Raw genomic sequence first — 9,988 nt, 5'->3', positions numbered from 1 at the left:
GGATTAAAGGAATGTATTGAGGAAAAGTATGAAAACTCTTCTATTCATTTTGACAAATTAATTTAAGATGTAGCACTTTTTTTTAGAGAAAAGTACTACAGTTTGAATGCTCACACCAGCTAAAGTAAGAAAACATTCACATCATAACGCGGCCAATGCATACCAGTTGCCTGAGGTCCACATCTCCAACCTGAAGTGGTTTTCAGCCAACCAGATGTTAAAGTCTTTAAATTAATATCATATGGAGCCTAATTAGATATAACTTGGGAAGGCCACCAGCATTCTGTATAGACCAGTATACACTTGTGTATTGTACTTTGTGTAAATCAGAAAAAGAAAAAGGGTGCCCTATAGAATATATAGGTTATTGAAGATCCAGAACTACTTATTCACCTTTATGCTATCTCCCTATATGTAGTTGCAGATTCTGTTCCCCTTGAGATTTTATCCTGAATAACTCACTGCCATCTTAAATGTACCAAAATGTGAACTAATTAACTTTTTATCCCCATTCAAGTATGGGGGCATATAGGGTTAACAATCCCTATAGCTTTAAACCCTTCACTTTATTATTTCCTTTTTAATGGGCATGCCGATGTATCTATTTTGTTGCATATTATGTGTTATTGGTCCGTAAGGCTTACGACCACGTCCTGCACACTGTAATATGTTTTTAGCAGGGGGGTGGATCTCTTTTTTTTGGCCTTCATCCGTTGAACCAGGTTGATGCCCCAGGAAGCCTGGAATCAATAAGGCCCAGAAGTGTTTTGACCTAGAGGGACCCGTACCTCTAGTGAAGTTGGGGAACAGGGACCCTGTGAACACGGAATAGGATTAATTCTTTAATAGCACTTCCTAGTAAAGTCAGTCTTAGTTAGCAAGAGCAGATTCTTTGCTCCAAGCAGGAGTTTTCTCCTTTACAGGCTCTGCTGCCTTAGTGTAGGGACCAAAGTAGTGACAAGGGTATCAGGCTTGGAATATCCTCCCTGATCAAGTCTTCTGTAGGGATCCAGGACATTTAATTTGGAAACCCCAGGGATATTAATCTACTTGCCAAGCTGGTCCTCTATAGTGGTGCATCACGTGATACTGCTGTATTCTTGTGTACCTGCATAACTGCCTTTCCACCTACATTGCTATTGTCTTGGACAATAAAGTTACTTGTTCTAGTTCTAGTTTGCTGCAAAAGAAACTTCTAGCATCTGTATTTTGCATCACTATGTTACATCTGGCAGTGGGAGGTATAATTCAACAATACCATCCATATATACTCTTCCAATTAGCAAAGGTCCATCCATTAAAAGAGTCCAGTGTACCCCATGCTCTATTCTACCTATCTGGACATGGTATACTATTGTCAAAAAGGGTTACACAAGCTTTATATTAAGGAAATGCATGGACAAGATTAAAATCACAAAGACAAAATTTGGTCTCTTGAAAGGGTTAATAAAACAGATGTAACTTTATCAAATCATCTGCAAAGAGGGAATTTTATTTTGAAACAACAAAAAACAAAGATCATTTTAAAGTATATTTGCATTCCTTAATAAGCTTAAGCAATGGCTTCTGATAAATATTTTGTTTTGTTTGCTTGGAAATGTAATATTTATAGCAACCTTTTCCACCTAATTTAAAAGTTATTATATCAATATTGTACCAGAAAAAAATAAAATAGTCAAATTAAATACACAAATTTTGCAAGGGTTGCAAATCGATTTACAAAGAAAAACCTAATCTAGTTTGTGCAAGGAAATACATTGAGCGTAAATGTGCACATAAAAGGGATATTATGGTTATTAAGGACAAACTATATTATGAAGACTGACCACATACTTCCCATCCAATCTCAAATGGGTCATTTTCAGTCTACTCTATTAGAGGATTTAATTGCTGCCGATATGAAACTTGTACTCTTCTTAATTGAGGAGGATCTGGTTAGGCTTTTTAGCCATCATGATAAAGAATTACACGTAAAGTCATTACACACACACACATTGCAGCAGACAATCCATTACAATCTTGTATATAAGCTAAGTAGTTAATTTGCAGTATTCTCTTGGAGCACAATGGTTGCGTAACTTGATTTCCTTGACAAAATGAAGAGGTATTTGGAGTCTCTGTGGGGCTGATTTATCATCACTCATCACTGAGCGGTAACAAGGTCGGTAAAACATCACCGTCACCTTTAGATTTACAGATCTGGACTGAGCACTTACACCTTATGGGAAATTAATGTGTTTGACTGCTCAAAGCAGTTAAACACATTTTGACATGTTTCTAAATGTGTCAATTCTTTTAAAAATTTCCTGACAGTCAGAAAAAAGCCAAAAAATGATTGAATGAAGCAATCCAGAAAGATTTCCAACAGTTTGATCATGTACATGAAGGATTCTGTACAAGCCCATTCAGAGAAGGATTCTCTTTAGGGGCCAAATTAAAAGAAAAACAGCTTGCTTGGTTTTACAGGGGACATAGTTACAGTGCTGAGCCAAGGCATGGATGTGCCCTGCCTACCCATAGTTCTGGCCCTGCATAGATAAAATACATCATTTTAGAATACATTTTCCTCATTATAAAATAAACCTGTTTGCAATAGTCGTGAGCAAATCTGTTCCATTGAAAAATACACGAAGCGGTGAAAGATTAGCAAAACATGCTTACCACACAACTTTTTTGATGCGCATGACTTTTTTGGACACGACTGTAACTTTATTTACTCAACTGCTATGTATTTGACACATCTGCAAAATTTTTTGTTGCAACTTTTTTTGGAACAAATCCATGCCTGGGGAAGAATTTCGCTCATCCCTCTGATGAAGCACCTAGTGTGCGAAACGCGTTAGGAAGGTGAGTGGGTGCCATGGGGCATTGGGATGTACCTTTCCATTTGGTAAAGTATGTTCTGTTTTTTTGAATTTTGTGTTTAAATTCTGAGCCAATAAATGGTTGTGTATTTCACTGAATAATGTGTTTAATCAATGGTATGTTATTTCAGGACCTTTCAGTGAGATATATCTTAGGTTCTCTTTCTCAATCTTATTAATTTTCATTAATTATAAGATACTGTAAGTGAATTTAAAAGGTTACCTCCTACTGTATGTTTTTCAAATTCTTTAGGAGAATTAGAATAGGAATTATGAATAAATGAATTACAAAACTTGTTGACTTGCCTGATATGAGTTTATTACTTATTACTATTACTATTGTTTATTACTTCTCTACATAAACCTGACCACAAGAATTCAAATTATAGGGGCAGATTTATCAAAATGTGAGTTTAGAGCTTAATTCATAAAAACTCACCCACGTTCTATTCATTCCTATGGGATTTTTAGAAGGGTATTTATCAATGGATGAAAGTTAGAACTCACCATTTGATAAATAAGCTTCTTAAAATCCCATAGGAATGGATAGAATGTGCGCAAATTTTTATGTATTAAGCTCTAAACTCACATTTTGATAAATCTGCCCCTACGTATTGTATTGTATGTTACCTATAAAAAAAACTATCCATTCAATTTTGTCTAAGTGTGTATTCATAATAAATACAAATGCCAGCTTATAGTGCATTCAGCAGTTTTCAGCATAGCAGAAAATTATAATAACAACTTGAAATTACCTCTGCAATTCTCTACTCTTGTCTTATCTTCATGCATTATAGTTTCAAAGAAGCAAATAGGCCAAAACCCCACTCAAGGAAAGTATTTCCTGCAATTTTACAATATGCCTACACACATTATCACAGATGCCTTTGAAAGAAAAATATCTGCACAGACCGAGAGACAGAGGGCTCTTTTAATGTAGAAGCTACAAGCAAATGCTTTTATTGGCAACTATCCAAAAGGCACCATTCCCCCATCTCTAGGTCAAAAACAATAATCACATATTGGATGTTATAGAACTTTTAGACTGAGAGAAAGAAGCCATAATGATCTCGCCATTTGTTCTGGTTTTCAAGGTGCGCATCAGGTATAGTTTTGGGAAAAGAAAACTGCTTTAAAAGATAGAAAAAAGGGCAAAAGTTTAGATTTCATTCTATTTTGTAATGAAAGTAATTTCTTAAGAAATGAAATAATACAATGAAAAGTGAAGCACAGACAACTGAAGCAGTTCAAACACATTTATACATTTATGAACCTTTTTCTACTCCCAGGACTTGTAAGTATTCTTGGATCATGACACATCGAATTACTCCAAGGATAACCACAGATTATTTGGTTAATTAATCCAGTAATTGGTGCTAGTATTGAAAATAAGGAACAGTACTACTAGTATTTTTTTTTGCACTTAAAATGACCAAATAGCCCGCTGAAAAGTTCCTATGGTCGTAAAAAAAAGTCCAATCCAATTTTAGATTTTAGGCAATAAAACTTATTTTCTAAGGGTCTTTTGTAAGATGGATTTTTAAAATTAGATTTCATTGTTTATCATAAACTACAAGTAATTTCAGGTCCCACTGCCCAATGATCATATAATAACAACATCATTTGATTAAAGGAGAAGGAAAGTCATTTTGGCATTTTACTGCCAATAGATTAGCCACATTAGTGCCACCTAGAACACTATATTTATTCTACAGAAAGCATTACCATACCTGAGTAATCAGCCCTAGAAGCTTTCTCTGTTCTTTAAGATTGCAGCTGCCATTTTAAGTAGCTTCCTGCTACAGCTCTAGTAGTTGTAGCTTAGATTACACATTCCTAGGGGAGAGAGGAGAGAGCTGTGCAGACTCTGACCCCGGGAATGAAGGATTTTTCTGAAAAAAAAAAGAAGTCCTGTGTTATGATAGAGGACTCAGTGCAGTGTTTCTGTGAGTGCTTATGGCTGTATTTACATAGACCTTTCTCATAAAGCTTAGTTAGTTTTTACCTTTCCTTTTCCTTTAATGGTAGTTTGTCATATGTTCCCTTTGCCCATACAGTTGTAGCCAAAAGGAGGATGTAAAAAGGGAACCCAATTACATACAGTTAGTATAACTGCACACATGACATTTTGTTACTTACATGTAGTGATGAGTGAATCTGTTATGCTAAAGTATTTCCAAATGGCAAAAATTCACAAAACACATTGAAGTGAACTGGGTTTTTTTTCATGGCTACCGGGTGATTTTTTTTTCACGATGCAACTTGTTTTTTTTTGCAGCCATTGGCGTCTATGGGCATTTTTTGCAAAGTACCTATATTTCACAAACATCTCATGCAAGCCACTCATTACTCATACAAAGAATTTTGCGAAAATACACTCGTCTGCATCTTTACAAGATTAAGCTGGTAATCAGATTGTCTAGTAAAAAGCAGAAATAGAGACTGCACTCAAAATTCAGCTGTGGAGCTTACCCCATTTATCATGCCAATGTACCACAAAAAAAATCAACGTTTTGGGGGCGGGGGGCATTTTGAATGTCTGCCATTCAAAAGTATTTTCAGATGTTTTGTTAGACCCTGAGGAATGACTCCCCCATATGTTTTGTATTATAACATATACAGTAAATGTTTAGTAACTTCACTTGTGTTTAACACAGGTAAAGTACAGACAATGCCAGCCACTTTGGCCAAATGTGTTTATTTACTTTATCTCATAAAATTCAAGCTACATACGCATGAGGGGTAACCTGGAATTAATATATTAATGCAATATGCTTCCTTGTACTCATTGTCCTCTAAGGGTCATGATGACCCTTGAAAGTTGATCTTTGGAATATTTATTTTTATTAAAACCCCTATAAAACAATGTTGTTTATGGGCAATACCTTTCATAAACCAGAGTTAGACATTTAATAGATCAGCTCATTATTTTCTTTCACAACATTTTGTGTTTAAAAACTGGGAGTGAGAATCAAAAACCATGAAAAGTTTCCATTATGAAAGCAGATCTGGCACAAAGCAGTATTGTGTAGGAAAGGTGAGCAAATGCTCAGACAGCCAACACTTTAAATTCAAGTGTTTAATTAACTGTTCATATAAAAGTGTATGAGGCAAAAAGAAAAATGTGGCTTTCTGAAATTTGAGTACAGTTGTGTATGTAATGACATTATTTTCAATTAACATAAAACCCTGACCGGAAAATGTTGTATCTGTAATAAAGAATATACTTTTTCTATTCAGGTTTTCAATGTTAAAGTCATAATAATCTGATTTTGTACCTTAACAATAAGCAACAGCTATAATTTAAATCCTCCCTCTCTATCAAGCAGCAATATTATCTATGTGGCGTTAAATAGTTGTATGAAATAATATAAATCAGCACAAATGAAAGCCATGATATTGCTCAAAGTTTAATGAAATCATTTCATTATTCTGATCATTTACTGTATTTGGGGTATTTACCTGATCCACTGTGTAAACAATTACTGTGCTGATTCATGTGTGTATTGACCAATGAAACCTCAACGTTGTCAACATTAATTACTCAAAGGGCACATTACATGCAAATACCATATTGTATCTGCAGATAAAATTTCATTGTATCTTTTCCACATTTAATGTTTTAAATATATACACAATCAACAAATTCTAATATTTTTGAGATACTGTTTCTATGTACATGTCTACACTGTTACATAAAGGCAATACAGATTCAATAAGGTAACGTCATAAAAAGCAGTGCAATAATTGTAGCAATTACTAAATGAAACACAAGTTTACTGTATTCTTTATAAACAACAGCAATAAATGAGTTGAACAGTTCTAAAGTTCTAAAACACTGGCCTTCCAGAGTCGGACTGGGGGGTGCAGGGCCCACTGGGGCCACAGGGGCCCTGCTGGTGCCCCCGCCGGCCGCATCCCCCACACCCCCTAGGGGCCTCCCGCTAAACCTCCCTAACCACCCTCAGATCCTCTCTAACACCCCGCTGGGGGAATGGATTATTGTGTACAGATACCAAGTTAAAAGTAAAACTGCATTTAGTTTTATGTTTCATTATATGAGTCATACAATTAGTCATATGAGTAAGGCAATAAAGCAGCATTGCATCAAAAAGCTATTCATTACAGTCTATTGTTCTATACACATACTGTACTCCAGATTGAAAATCCAAAATGTTTTTTTTTTTTTCATTGAACTCTTACATTTAGCAGTCACACCATCTTCTTTAATTGATCCGAAGAACAGTGTATTTGCCTCTTAGTTACAATTAGAACATTTGTTTTACCAGGGAGATCTAGGAAGCATGTATGGTTGCAGAGAATATCAGGGGCAGAATGTGAAATCAGACTTTTGGAATACAAATTTTCAATGCAAACAAATTACTTATATATAAGTACCTTTGTTGTGGTTTAATATCATAGGTTTAGATGGCCTTTAAAGGCTTTTTTTAGATATACACATTAAGAAAGTAAGAGTGACATTAACAGTAACCACCATGCCTAAATAAAGCACATTCCATCTAATGATCCATTTTTATTGGTTCATTTACAGCTGGTTTGTAAATCAGTGCTTATAATGCTTTGAAATAAATGCCATGGAAAGTGCTAAGTGCTGTATAAGCATTTTTAAGCGAGTTTGTGTTTAAAAACTGCTCACAAATGACATGTATTCATTTAGATGGAATTAAATGGAACAATTGCTGGCTTGAAGTAAGTTTGCTGACTAGACTTTGAAAAATCTTGATAAAGACTTAGGAAGGCAAAATAAAACAAGGAAATAAGTTTCTTAAACCACTTGGGATTTATTTTTATTATAAACTGATAACACCTTCAAAGCAGAGTTTAACGCTTTGCACTATTTACTATTTACTAAAGCAGTTGATTGATTCATGCATTATGAGAGCTAGTTTAGCAGTGCTGAGGGTTTACTGGTACCTCAGAGATTTAGCAAAATTCCAATTGTGATTTCCAATTGCAGAGAGATAAAAGGCAGGTATGAATAACATGAAGAAAAAATAAAAAGAAATAGGTCATTGCCAGGACCAGACTGGCAGTATGCGGATTCCGGCAAATACCAGGGGGGCTACTGTAAGATACCATAGACAGTCATTAATTATTGGGCCTGTGGGGGCTATTTGGGCCTTTGTGTATTTGAAATGCCAGGGTTTATCTTGAATCTCAGTAATGGTTACCAGTTGATTATTTCATGCAGTGCATATGCCCTCAAGTGTACTTTTTTCACTGATGAAGAGAGCATGTAGCTCTTGAAACGTTTGGTCTGTATGTGCACTCCGCAATAAACAGGTTGGAGGTATTTTTTTTACACCAGCAATTCGTTTTGTGTGCCTTTTTCCCCCTTTCTTCTTGTGCTCATGATGCCCTCAAGTGTTCATAAAAGATTTATCCAGTGATAACAGACAGTAAGTAACAAGCAAAACATTTTGGGTATGTTGGTTTCACCTGCATACCTGCTTCTTTTGTGTCTGTAATTACTCGATAAATCTTTTATGAACACTTAAGGGCATATTTATTATGCTGTGTAAAAAACGGCCACAAAATTTACCACACATCCCCAGGCTTCACTGTGTAAAAACCGACATAAAATTGACGTAATTTTTTTTATGCATTTTTTTTTTCTTTTGGCGGAACTTATGTAAAATAACGGCATAAAATCTGGCGTTCAGACGGTGATCTTCTTTGTTTATTTTACACAGCTTTTTACACTGTTTTTCTGGCAATTTCGTTTTACACAGCATAATAAATTAAGCCCCTTAGACTTCAGCAACATGGAACTCTTTTTCACTGTGGAGGCAGACATCATTGTATTTTATTAAGAATTCTGCTGCCATACTCTTTCTGCATACTCTTGTAAGAATGAATTCTCTATTTCTTAAGGGATTATGTCAGTTCCACTTTTTGGTAATGAGAATATGGGATGGTGAATCCCAATAGTGAAGAGGGTTCTGGCAATGTGAGGTCCTGCAGTTATAACTTTGACAGAATAAAAGGAGGAAAAGGGACACCAACAATCTCTTTGTCTGATGTAATCAAGGGAGGAGCCTGACTCCACAGACCTTGCTGTGTTTTGTATAAGATTTGACACCAAATAAATGGCAGGGGGACCCTTGAGGAAGGATTTTTAGTCTATGCGAGTAGGAATACCTGCTGTGTAGGTACCAGTACCAGATGAACAGGACAATACAACACTGTGTAGCATTATTTAAATGGTATCAACTATATTGCCTAACTTTTTAAAGAAATTGACCAAAAACAAATTACAAATGGAGGAGAATTTTGAAATTGTAATCCTTGCTCTTATCTTACATAGGGAGAGTGTAATTTTTTCTTCATTTATTACATTGCAGCCAGTCATTGGAAAGTAAGAAATATGTTTTCTGTGCAAGGAATGCTGCGTTTAATCCCTCCAACTACAACTGTTAAGAGAGTTCTCCCGTCTCATTTGATACGGTTCCCCACAAACGACTGCTTTCTAAGATAAGGCATATTGGTCTTAGTGAAGTCGTTTGCACATGGATAGAAAACTGGCTACAGGATCGGGTACAGAGGGTGGTTGTTAATGGTACATTCTCTACTTGGAATAAGGTTCTCAGTGGGGTCCCTCAGGGTTCTGTACTGGGTCCACTTTTGTTTAATTTGTTCATAAATGACTTAGGGGAGGGTATTATGAGTAATGTATCAGTGTTTGCAGATGACACAAAACTCTGCAGACCAGTCAATTCTATCCAGGATGTGACATCCCTGCAGCAGGATCTTGACCAACTGGCAATCTGGGCAGCTAAGTGGCAGATGAGATTTAATGTGGATAAATGGAAGGTCATGCACCTGGGATGTAAAAATATGCAAGCCCCGTATACCCTTAATGGGACTGCACTAGGCAAATCCATAATGGAGAAGGACCTTGGAGTCCTTGTAGATAATAAACTTGGCTGTAGCAAGCAATGCCAGGCAGCAGCTGCAAGGGCAAACAAGGTTTTGAGTTGTATTAAAAGGGGTATAGATTCACGGGAGGAGGGGGTTATTCTTCCCCTTTACAGAGCACTGGTAAGGCCCCATCTAGAATATGCTGTTCAGTTTTGGTCTCCAGTGCTCAAACGGGACATTAT

At 36.0% G+C, this 9,988-nt stretch overlaps 1 long non-coding RNA gene across 1 annotated transcript; it reads right to left on the bottom strand.

Annotated features, from left to right (window-relative positions):
* Positions 1-3,781: 3,781 nt before the first annotated feature.
* Positions 3,782-4,637, bottom strand: LOC108648318. Its single transcript, XR_001925063.2, has 2 exons — positions 4,595-4,637; positions 3,782-3,991 (listed from the first exon to the last, which is right to left on the bottom strand). It is a non-coding gene; the product is annotated as an uncharacterized LOC108648318 (long non-coding RNA).
* Between the last annotated feature and the right edge of the window lie 5,351 nt (positions 4,638-9,988).

Source organism: Xenopus tropicalis, chromosome 8, assembly GCF_000004195.4.
Source record: "Xenopus tropicalis strain Nigerian chromosome 8, UCB_Xtro_10.0, whole genome shotgun sequence".
In the NCBI taxonomy this organism is placed as follows: domain Eukaryota; kingdom Metazoa; phylum Chordata; class Amphibia; order Anura; family Pipidae; genus Xenopus; species Xenopus tropicalis.
Note: the sequence above shows the minus strand (reverse complement) of the source record. Positions and strands in the feature narration are given on the sequence as shown.